The sequence below is a fragment of the Plutella xylostella genome, chromosome 14, assembly GCF_932276165.1.
Source record: "Plutella xylostella chromosome 14, ilPluXylo3.1, whole genome shotgun sequence".
Taxonomy (NCBI): Eukaryota; Metazoa; Arthropoda; class Insecta; order Lepidoptera; family Plutellidae; genus Plutella; species Plutella xylostella.
In genome coordinates, this window is record NC_063994.1 from 2241517 (window position 1) to 2254295 (window position 12779).

The window sequence follows — 12779 nt, forward strand, 5'->3', positions numbered from 1 at the left end:
ACATCATATAAATTTAACATAAAAAATTACATTTCAATATCGATTAATATGAGATATTATAGAAATAAAAATATCTGCATACAAATTACCCAGTCCTATACACGCTAATCGATTTCCGAATTTTATCTCAATTCTCTAATAATTATGTGTTTAAGTTGTTCATAATAAATTAGTAACTTAATCGAAAATACTAACTGTATTGCCACCAACTGGTTTAAACAAAGTTTTTTAAAATAGTATTTCACATACCTATGTACATATTTAAAAGTATTTTTTCAGCGGTAAGCAAACATTTGTTAAACTGTTTTTAGACCTATTTTTTTTTTAAATGCCGCTTTAAAAGTTTGTAACACAAAATGGCGCGAGAGGGCGTCCACTGGCCAGATCAATCTCCGGCTATGGAAGGCAAGGAAAAGAGTTTTGAGGCCCGAGGTACAACATTACCATATTATAGAAATGATTACCATTACAACATAACACACACTCCCGGTCGGACCGAGGAAAATTGATATTGAAATTTGGAGTCTAATAATTTTGCCTTAAAAAAAAGTATTTAAAAAAACTGGTACATTAATAGGTTAATTTATAAGTAAAAATTAAAAAAAATATGTAATCTACACTCCGCAAAGACCGCTTTCTATAGAAGAAATGATCTTGTAAAGGAAGCACAAATATTGCTGTTGCATGTTCTTAGTAGACCAAATGACTATGTAAGTTCATCGTCTGTGGTACCATGCCAAAAGCCAACCTCCGCGGCGGGAATCGAACTCGCGACCCACGAGTCAGACATCCATCGCTTAGACGAATACGCTATCGACGCATTGGAAATCTGATGCGAAACTAGCGTTACCAACCGGCACCTACGTAAAATTGAAACACATATTAAATCCAAACTGTAAGCAGTCTAGCGTTACACACGATTATCTTTAAAAAAGGAATCAAAGAGGCTTTGTAAAAAATAAAAAAATGACATAAGCCGAGGTACGGACGGGCCCGTGGCGCGCGGGGAACGAAATGTTGGTTTGACGTATTCGTTTTTTACGCTCATATTCTTATTATTGGAGCCGACCGCTCCCGGTGTTACGGCCGAGGAATGCGTCAAAGAGGGAACGCACGCGCAGAAGCGACATTGTAAAAAAAAGAAGTGACAACGGATTATTAAAAAAATAAGCTCCACTTTGACACATTGTTCCGGGAGCAAATAAGATTAGCTGCGGGGACAGTAGACGGTTTTAATAAACTACACCATATAGGAGTAGTAAGTTTCTTGACCCACACTTATCTTACTTACTATAGTCACCATATTGGGATGAGAAATTTTGATAACATGGCTCTTCTATTTTTAAAGAAAAGGCTAATTATTATTTCTGTCTACCCAGAAGAGGACGAAACCATAGTTGAATATTCCAATTCCATACCACATAATAGGCACGCAAATAGGTACCTACATGAACTGTATAATAGATAATAGTAATAATGAATTGAAAAAATAAATGTTACAGTAGGTAATCAACCTATCACAGTGGCACGCTAATCGAGGCTGTAAGTGGACGCATAGCTAAATAATTGACGGCCAGATACCATTCCGAATGACATCCATCACTGTTTCGTAATCACGGTGTTGGTAAAAAGTACAATTTCTCTCTTTTAATAGCTAGTATGGATACATAGAAGAAGCCTACATATTTCTAATAATATAAAATATTCGACACTGAAATATTGAGCAAGAATTTTGGCTAAGTTAAAAATTCAGCAGGTAATTCGAGTAAGTACCATTGTCAGTGCTAGTTCTTCCCGGGATTCCCTATGCAAAGACGTCTTCTACCTGCGACCTTCAAAAAGTAAACACGATCGGAATGCCGAAAAAAACACGCAGGCATCCTCGTGAGAAGGTTTAGAAAAAAACACAGATATCCCTTTGTACGGGGGATGGGAAACAGTTCCAGGAATGCGCGTGCTATACCATCACAAAGGGACCCATTGTACTAGAATCCATAACACTCGAGTGGCGTCGAGGATCGCAATTGCATTTCTGACACTTGTCTATTCTTTGCCGTAATGAGTGGTGGCTTCAGAGACGATTTTAGACGAATTCTCGTTTCATATCGTGTCAATCCTGCTTTAGAATGTTAACACGGAACGTACTCTTGCGACTTGAACTTAAAGTTGAAGCTGTGTCTATTTTAGATTGGCGTGACGCGTACGAGGCATGTATGATACACACGTGCATGCCGAGGCCGAGATGCAAGCGAGAGGTCATTGGATCGATAGCTCATGAGAAAAAAAGCTTAACAATGACCCGAATGTAAACACTTTTTCGATTGTCTACAATGTTGCCGAGGAGATAGATAGACACTACGTATCATAATAAATTATTGTTTGAATTTGAAATTCAAACATCGTCAGTGTATGGCTTTAGTGGTTTTCATTTGACCTCAGCGTGAAATGCGTCCCTGCGCTCTGGAGGCCGTGTAAATAACAAAAAGTCATAAAGCGCCGAGCGTGCCTCCAAGGTCCGTCGGAGGTCGCCGAGCACGCGACTCTTTGTTACCAATAAAAACAATATCGTGTTACATCGTAAGGGCAGCTTTATGGCGAACTGTAACATAAAGCCGGCGAACAATGCGTGCGCGCCGGTCACTCAGGGTCTAGGACGTGCCCGACCAATAGCAAGGACTCAGGTTCAAACACTCCAGTTTATGAAAGCTGAGCGATGCCTACGGCTCAAAGACGTCCTTTCGAAGGCTGCCTTTCATATTGCGAGCTACAGGAATGCCTGGGCGTGCAGCTGTATGCGATGATGCATGTGTGCCGTCCCACGCTACGAGTCAGCCCCATCAGCCGTCCATTATTTAGGAACAAAACCTGTCAAGCAACAAGGACGCAGGACCAATTTTTCAGCCGATGACGTCACAACACGTGAAGGAATGCACGAACATAATTTTTATTTGACGCAGCGTCCATCAAAGTTATATATGAAAAAGGCGGAAAAAAAGGAAATAATGATAATCGTTTCGTCGCGGCTGTCGTCTTAAAGCTGAAGGCAAAGGACGAGTCGCATTCCAGCCTGCCTAACCTCAACAGTGTTATTAATATACGATGGAATTTCAAAGTTGAACGGAAGGGGGTGGGTGTGCCGCGCACTGGAGTCTTATTTTTCTTTTCTTTATACCTCGGAGATTTACAAGGACATTGTGAGCTCTCGGGACGCTCGCTCCTGCATTACGCATGAGGTGCCCAACTGTTGGTCGCTGCATTCCACTCAATTAAAAATTATGTTCATGGGGCTTTTCACATCGGCCGGGCAAGAACCACGAACCTTGAAACCTAACCAAGTTCAAACGCAGAGTCCAACTCATAAAAGACTGGTTTTCTATTTAAATGGCCGCTTTTATCTCTTTGCTGGTCCTAATTAATTACTTTCGCATTTAATGTCGTCGAAGAAATGTTGCTGGCTAAAACAAAAATAGTGGTACAAGAGCTACTGTCGGAAACATGTTTTATGGGATATAAAAATTAAAGTCGGAGCCAAAGTTGACAACACCTGGCTCGAGATTTGTGTCCAGATACCGAGTCGTATTTACGAGGAATGCCGAGGACCACTTATTATGCATTTCAATAATTATTGCATCTGTCTCTCCGGGTAACAGTGGAAAAAATAAGTGCTGCCGTTATGACTAATTGTAGAGTGAAATGTTAACAAGATTGGTGAATAAATTGCACACGTTTTCGTTACTTACAATGTAAGAGCAGCAAAAAAAGAGAAAGAAGAGACAGTAACTTTACGTGATGTAAAAGAAAATAATTGTTCCAATAATAATTTGTCCTAATTGCCCACTAAAGTTCCTGATAAAACCTGTGCTAGTGACAATCTGAATCAAATGACTCCGTTGACATCCGGCAGCCAAGTAGAAGGCCCATTAAGCAGCACACATCATAATGTAACCAGCAATTACACACATTCACACAGTCAACCGGCGAAGAATGAGACGTCCCCACAAAAATCTCAACAGCATTAATGAGTTAAAACATCGTTATCTCGGTGGAATGTTAAAAACTTGGACACGGAGTCACGCGGCCGACGGTAGCATCTTAAAACCTTCAGCTTATAATCAAAAATGCATATTTCTCTTAAGTACAAAGTTATGGTAATGGTGGGGAAGAAAAATGTGATGGATGCAGCGCGGGCGATAGCGAGCCGCATTATACGGACTCCACGGACCATTATTAATTTTATAGCTTGATCGACTGTCTGTATCATCCGATACACGATACAAATACTATTTTATGTCAGCCTTTTCGTGTTCTCGCCAGCCAGGAATTTTGTGTTTTGAAAAAAGAACGCAATCGGCATTCCGCTCGTTGTTATTTTATCGTTAACGGATTCTTTCCAGTTTTATACAGTCCTTGTCCATTTTGGCTTATAAATGTATGAGGTCATGAATAAAAATATTTAGTCGTGATTTTAACTTTATTAGCTTATTTTCACTTGAGTAAGTAATTTAATGAGAGCATTGACATTTCGGAATCGGAAGAGCACACAATGGCGTTTTCACACAAAAGGCCGTTCATGGCGAAACGGTAACAATTTGTGACGAAGAGTACAAAAATAACATTAGGTATAATCTTGTTCATGTTCACTTTTCTGTTGCTAATTCAGAAATGAGGCCAGTGACCCGCATGGAATTCTAAGGCTGTGTTCTCCGGCTGAGAGCCAGAGCCAAACGAAAGCGATGTGAATTGTGATAGAGATCGTTTTTTTTAAATAGTCATACAGGATTTTATAAGATACCTGAAGAGGTCTATCTAAGTATTTTTTACCTGATCCGAATTCTAGCAAACAAATAGTCTTAGAAAATGCATTAAAAGGCTTCGTCCCAAGATTAGCTGTAGACAATAATGATGACATAAAGTACGCAGCCATTATTGGAACAGCGCAGAAATTTTGAAGGCAGAAGCAGCGCACGACACTGCAACATTGTATGCACACGTGATCGCAACATTTGAATATGAAGAGAATGCGATATTGAACGTCGGAGCTATGAGGGCATTCATCGCTGCCCCGCTTCAATAACAGCTTGATTGCAGCATAAATCTGGTGACCATTGTAATCGACTGGCGTTGGAATAATGACAGTTCATTAAGCCAGTAGCCGCTATGTACAAATACATATTTCACCTCGCTGCAACCGGCCCGAGATGAAGATAGGTCATTTATTACTGTAAAGGCCTCCATGTATTTGGCTCGTAGCGAATTAGCGGTTCTACAGATACAATCTTTCTTTTAGCGCAGGAATTCCAGAACTAGAAATTCGCTATCGCCCACCTCGTATTTTACGTTGACACAGGAATTTTTAATACCATTCCTAATCGGCCATTTAAATTACTTACCAAAGATAGCAGAATATTTTACAAGAGATTATAATCAAATATTTAAATTTTCTAGCCATATGGGAGGAAAAGGCATTAAAAAAGAACGAGCGATGAAAATGAGAAATGTGCAATTAAAATTCATAGTCCTCTTTAGCTCTGGTATTATGAATTTATGACAAATCCGAGGCGCGCCACAATTTATCAACGCGACTGTCCACCGCCGTACTGCTGCAACCAGCTCAGTGTGGGTACACTCACGATGAGAAATGGACGAATCGCTTTGCATAATATCTAGATGTGACACTGGAGCCGGTACTAAAAGCAATCATTTATCTTAGGCATATTTTCCACACAATACCATAAGTTTAAGTTTGCTTTTACATTGTCTCATATCTTCGAAGGCTCCGATTACGAAGCATAAATACAGTAACGTCTCGGGCTCACGATTTTCACGAATTATCATCAGAAATTCCTTGTTCTGGATGCTTGGAGGTTTGCAGCCGGCACTAAAGCACCCATTCATCTTGCGAGACGCACAACTTAATGCAAGTAGTGTACAGCAACCTGCAATCTGGCCCGAGATATATCATAATCAAGACAACATTCTAGCCGTCGATATTTAAACCCGCGGTCGCAGCAGAACGGTAGCCGACTATTTTACTTATCATGATATTTATTTATAGTGTATTGATGCTGCCCACACAGGATCGAAATTGTTACTGTATATAGATAATATAGATGCAAATGCTGATACAGTAGCTATGACTGTAGGGTTCACTGTTATTTTTAGTATTAAAACTGTGAACAGTCAAACAGTACATAATCGGTGTGGGCGTTACAAAATAGATGCGGTAATCGAGCCTGTATCACCTCCATTCCAAATTAATTAATAAACATTATAAACAAGTCACAAATCGCAGTTGTAATAACCGCATGGAAATCATCTTGATGGTGGGCAGGCCGGTGAAAATATTCAATTTAAATCGCCCATTAAGGCAATATCTGGCGCTATTAATTAATGTTGTATGAAATTTATATTTTCAACTAGTTCTCGTACTCTGGAATTTTACGACGCAAGACGTAATCATCAAGATACGTTAAGTACTTATACAGACGGTTGATTTACAACTCAAATCTACTACAGCTACCAAAATTGTATAGGTTAGGCATGATATTTTCCTCTCACCACGTATAACAACTACCCATTCTGTTGATTTAATCATTCACTACCGACATCCTATTCAGATCAGCACCACCTTGTTTACACACAATCTCTAATTATTCCTCTGCGCTGACGCCATCTGAGTGACATGGCGCCGCATCTCCGATTATCTTTCTATTTCTACGCACAATTCTGAGATGGTCTACCTCTGATGCGTTATCGGCAATTAGATTTGGCCATACATCGTTCGAGTCAGAATATAATTACATGAGATTCTGTTGTAGCTCGAATCGGCTTGTCGAGCCCCGAAGATTTGTATCCGTGAGTTGGGCCTTGTATATGGGCGGTGGGGCCTGGGGCAGATCTTTGCTCTTTCTTTTTGCCCGCAGCGTAACTTGGTGGCGGGATCGTAACTAATATTAAATTTTATGAACGGTTTGTTTCGTTTTAAATTTAGTGTAATGATGATTCCTGCCTGCTGGCTCGAAGCAGTTTAATGGGTACAGGCCGTCGTTAAGGGCCGTGCTTTGTGTTCGACATTGTAAGGCGCTTGTCAGAACTGGATTTACTGCCGCGTGCGCCGATCTCTACCGTTCGCTGAATGCTTCAAATGCTGCTGCCAGTTTTGTTTTACGAGGTAGCTACTGGTTCTCTTGCATTTTTTGTTGCGATTTAGCTACAGTATGGGTTTATGCGGCAAGCTCTTGTGCCATGGAACGGTTTTGTTTCATGTATAATTTTGTTGCCATATTATTTTATTTATTTTATTTCGTTATTGCACATATATAACCATAAGTATACAAAGGAGTTTTCCTAATATTATGTAATTAAAGTTTTTGTTTTGTTTTACATAATGTCGATCCAATTTATTTAACATTTAGTACTTTAGCCGTCTTTAGCTCACTTGAAAGTTATTAGTCATACGGAAATCGGCATCTTAAATTGGCTTTATTGGGAGATAATTCACCTCAATGCTGACGTATCAAGCTTTCACCAAAAAAGTCTTTGTTGGAGAGAAAATTGTTTTCTCACTAACCTCCTCGGCCGTGGTTATTTCTACGTCTTGGCGCGTAATGACTGTAATCAGAGGTTCCGAGAAGGCCATCTGAGGTGTTGCTGCGACAGAAAAAGACCATTTTACTTGACAATTGTCCTTACAGCTTCCGTCATACAGCTGCGAACTGATGACCTCAACTGAAATTCCTCAGAATGTAGGAACTGACCTTTTTTAGTAACGTTGCAAAAGGTTGGTCGTTTTATTTAATAACAAATATGCAAATGAGGAAACTAAATCAAACTCTGTTGGTTGATAAAAAAACGGACAGGTGAGCAAGCAAAAATTGCAGAGACCAAACCAGAAAATAAACACCTGAAGGCAATCGGAGGAGGACGATGAAGTATAGGTGGTGATCACGTCGCCAAGGTTCCAGGAACGTCCCCGGGTCAGCCGTAATAGCGGCTTCCATTCGGGCCACAACCACCAATTACCGACCATCAGAAGAGAGAAAATCAAAATACTACAAATTACCAGCCACCACTTTTTGTCTGATTTTGATTCAAATCCAACCCGGCCCCAAACTGGTTGTTAGGATAAAATATTCAGGATCCGCAATTAAATATGTATTAGCCAGCCTTTGTTGCGCACGAGCATTTAAATAATTACACTGTGAAGGATCTGTGCACAGCACACTGTACAGATCGCTGGGCTGTGGAAATTTTGTGGCACAATACGTCAGCTGGTGATACAGCAAAGTAAATAATGGCTCGATTAGTTTGGATAGCTCTAATACAAACATGAAGTGACATCATGTGGCTTTACGGACAAACATTTAGGTGACGATCAAGTTGCAGGACGTAACTCGGTGGACCCATAATTGCTGAGCACAAATAAGTGGCAGTCAGCGAGTTTCGCGAGATCTGTCGAGTGGATCAGGAACATAATGCGAATTGAATATGAGTTTGAGAGTGGTTGTAACCTGATAGGGGCACATATGAAGCTGATATCGGTAGCTGCGGGCACGCGCGCCGGTTCTCAGAAGCGACGCGAGATGGAGCTGCTTTCAACCTTCCACGAATCTGCCCCCGAGCCCTATCAAACCTTATTCTTTGGAAATTCAGAAGCAATGTGTTTTAATTTTAATCCGACTTCATTTATCCTTGTCAAGTTGATCGAAACGTTTCACAAGCACCGGATTGCATCAGCGTAATCAAATTTTCCCTCGCAACGAAAACGACTAGCTAAACACTATCCTGTGTAGTGTAGCTCCCTCAGCCAATTCCCAATCAATTAACTCCCGGCTATTATTTAACGCAACAAACTCGTAGCACACACTCACGCACCACTTTTCTAGGAAAAAATATCTGTAATCACTCCTTCGTGTTTCTTAGAAATCCATTGGATTGGGATAGGTGAATAGCTACACATCCCATCGGAAATAGCTTTTGATTGAGTTAAAACACCTTTTTAGAGGTTACTCGGCTTGGTAATAATAGTTTAATAGCTGCGTAAGATTTAAAAAGACCACAGGAATTTCTGCCGGAAAGCAGGCGACTAGATTCTCACAATATTTGCTGTGGCAACGAACAGGACATACAAAAGTCAAGTGATACCCACCTCCTTACGCAAAGTGTCCTTGTCACGTCGCCTCGAGTGCTTTAAAGGCGGAGTGTGTACAATAGAGCCTCCGCTGTGTGCATACTCCTTGCATGCCTCCACGTCCAAGTGTTTGCGTCTTTAGATGCTACCGTGCAACTAAAATACTCGAGATAAGCGAATTTATAATGCTGGCCGCGTAGATTAGCCGACGGAAGGCTTGACATGTCTCTCGGCTGCCAGCACTCAATTGCTAGCCGCGTTTTCTTTGAGCATGTCCTTAGCTTTATCGCTTTGGGGACGTTTCCAGAGTAATTAATCCGCGCACGTAATTACAACATCTCATACACCTGTAAACATTTCAGTGCTTCATATTTTAGCTGCAATATTTAGATCAGTTATGATAGGTGAGATTAAGTGGTTCAGAATATTGAAGCTGCATGTGAAACCGACGGAGCTTCTATTCGCAGAACGAGCATTACGAAGAATTGGGGCGTTTATCGTAAATTGACTCACGCATCGGAACGCAGCTCCATTGATTTTTATTAACTTAATGTAATGCGGAATGCGTTGTTTAACCCACATCTGGTGGGTATTGAATAAGATAGAATATAATACATTTGTTTGACAACAAAAATATCACACATAGATATATATTTAACAGAGATAGGTAGGTAGACACAAAAACATATAAGAGAATCCAATAATATGATGTATATTACACTAATTAAACAGCTGTACACTTTTCAACATAATATTATTGAAAAGATGATGAGTTTTGCGGATATATATATAGTAACACATACTTAGAATAGAGACTGAATTGGTAACATTCTTTCATAGCAACCAAGCAGCATTTAACGCTGTTGAACTAGAAACTCCTAAAGCTAAGGTAACAAATTCATTAAAAGCGGATGAAAGAAGAAATAATGTAAATATTGGTTTGGTTGGACACACATTCCTTGGGCATTTTAGTAAGAGGGCCAACAGTTAACATGTCATTTCCTGTGAGACTATCTCAACTAAACCTACATGAATGAATCATCGTCACACGCTAATCACCAAATTTTACTACCACATTATAATAAACTTGGTATGCAGTGCTTTCCGGAACATAGCAATGAAATCACATATAATCATTTCTAAATGAAGTAGGTCTTTAGCACAGCTTAATGAATTCATACGACAAATTAATGTCAGAATATAGTCTTCGATTATCTGTTTGTTTATAAAATATTTCAATAATTTTAATCACAATATGAATGTGCCCTTTCAGATTTAATCCGAACTTTCATTTCATCGCCTCGGGCGAATTCCTTTCAGTTCTGATCACCGACTCTTAGCATTTTACGAGTGCTGATATAACATTAAAATTTTGACTTGAATTTTAATCCCTACTGGGAAAGTTTATTTACAGCAGGATTGAACAAAGATGATGAATGGGCATATTTAAAAGTGGACCAAAATGCACAATTTCAATCTATCTCGCCAGGGAAAGCTTGTCCCAAACATCTAATTACCAAGGTTACTGTTAGTGCAGTGGATGATGGAAGACCTGTGAGCCCCTCTGCTATGCATGGCTAATGCGAGCATTTCACGCACAGACTTAGGTGAAGGTCAACGCTCATTTCTGGTCGTGATTAATCGTTCAAAGCCTGCGTTTTGTTTACCGGCACGGCACCGGTGTTATCAATCACTTGACGTCAATGCTCAGGGGTTATCTGCGATGACCAAGTATCAACGTCAGCGGAGACCCCGGGGGCAAGGGGAATTAAATCTCTGAGTAAGTGAAGCCTTTATTAAAATTCCATCAGACGATCATGCAATAACAATTAGCCGCGTTATGAATATTGATTGACAGCAGTCGATTTTGCGATGGGCTTTTAACAGATGCATTTAGTCGTTGATAAATTATGTGGACGAAATTAGTGCAACAGAGAACCGGCGTTTTGGTTGGTCGCGTCACTGAAAAATTTAAGAATTTATTTAAAAGTGCCCCCATTTGAAGCTGTAAACTATCGTGGGAATTCATAAAAAGAGGCAGATTTAGTCCTGTGAAGGTTGCATTCGTCGTATTAGCACGTAGAAGCTAATAAAATGCAGATACGTAGCCAGATAGCTATGTTCTCACGAAGTGCAAATGCGAAAACAGACGTGAGATGCCTGGATATAATAATAACCTAGTCTTGATGTGAATACCAAGAAAATGAGACGATATTTTGGCAAATTTGAAATCAGATTCTAATTCTTTATGTATAATTAGTAAAACAGAAGAAGTAAAGACACAAAATCTAAATTTAAAAGGTCTGTAAAATAATTTAATCGCAAATATGGGTAAATTGATGACCAGTATAAAACTTTGGCATATTTACGGTGTTCGTGTGCACTTTTTATGCTTGTCCTTAAATTATAGAAGATATGCGCACATAATGTACAGAAATGACATAAATGTTCCTTTGACAAATGACCTCAATTTGTGGGAGCACGCATAGCTTGCTGTTATTTATTACCCAGTGTTCATTGAATACTGCTCAATTCATTTAAAACAGTTTATATCATAGATTAGAAGCATAAGCTAGATACTCAAAATACAAATTTGGAATAACACAAAAACAAACCTAAAGAATCTATTCGAAAATAAAAACACGGAATAGGTGTAAGTGACAATTATCACGCACGCCACTTGAATGCGTGCTTAGTTCACAATTAAATGGAGATAAGAACCGGCCACTTATCCGATATCTTCCCTTATCTCCGTCACATCACATTCCAACGATATCAGCTCGTGGGAGACATTAAAAATACTTTATAATAAGACATAATGGCACTCGTATTCATTTTTGGCACGGCACAAAAAAAAAGCTATTACATCAGGTCTGAATATGTCGTCTTAATTAGACAGGTCAAGAAACTTGTTTCGAGTGTCGTCCGCATCGCCAATTCGTCTTCCGATTTCGCGAAAATTAATTTTTGATTATTAATTTTTATCGCATCAACTATCTTCATGTTTTATATTGTAGCTTATTTGCAAACAGTTATAACATGTATTACAATAATATTTTTTACGTAAATCAGCAAATTAAATTGTGTATGTTTTACTGACTGGGACTTATAGCTGACACAACACACAATTAAAGGTTTATTGGAGTGTGTGTCAGCTATATACGTTCCATTTATAATGCAATAGATACTGCATCAAATAAAACTGCTGCATTAAATACTGTATTTAATAATAAATATGAAGGAGGTGCTTTATATTTGGTTCATCTGAATAAGATTGGCAATCGTGGTGGTACACCGAAAATACATACGGGTACCACTTAGAGATAAGAGATGAGGAGGGGATAACAATAAGTTGAGAATAATAAATTCTTGTTCAATCAAAAATGCTCAAATCATCCTTTTAAAGTTGCCGACGGAGATTAATTCGTTTTAATTATCGAGTTAAAATTGATTACAAAGAGGCTTGTTCTTTACCACGGAAGTGGTAGCAGATATTATCTAACAAACCACTTCAGAAACCCTGCTGTCAAGATGTGTTAAAATAATCTGATAAGGAAGTTTTTTGTTAATTTTAATTTCACTACTGTTTATTTTCAGCTAGACATACCTACAAATAAAATCGTCACGCAACAGACATATAACAATTCTA

General features: G+C 39.1%; 1 protein-coding gene across 1 annotated transcript in view; it reads right to left on the minus strand.

The window, feature by feature from the left end:
* Nucleotides 1–12779, minus strand: part of LOC105397927 (protein kibra) — a 49003-nt gene that overhangs the window by 20778 nt on the left and 15446 nt on the right. The window lies entirely within an intron of this gene.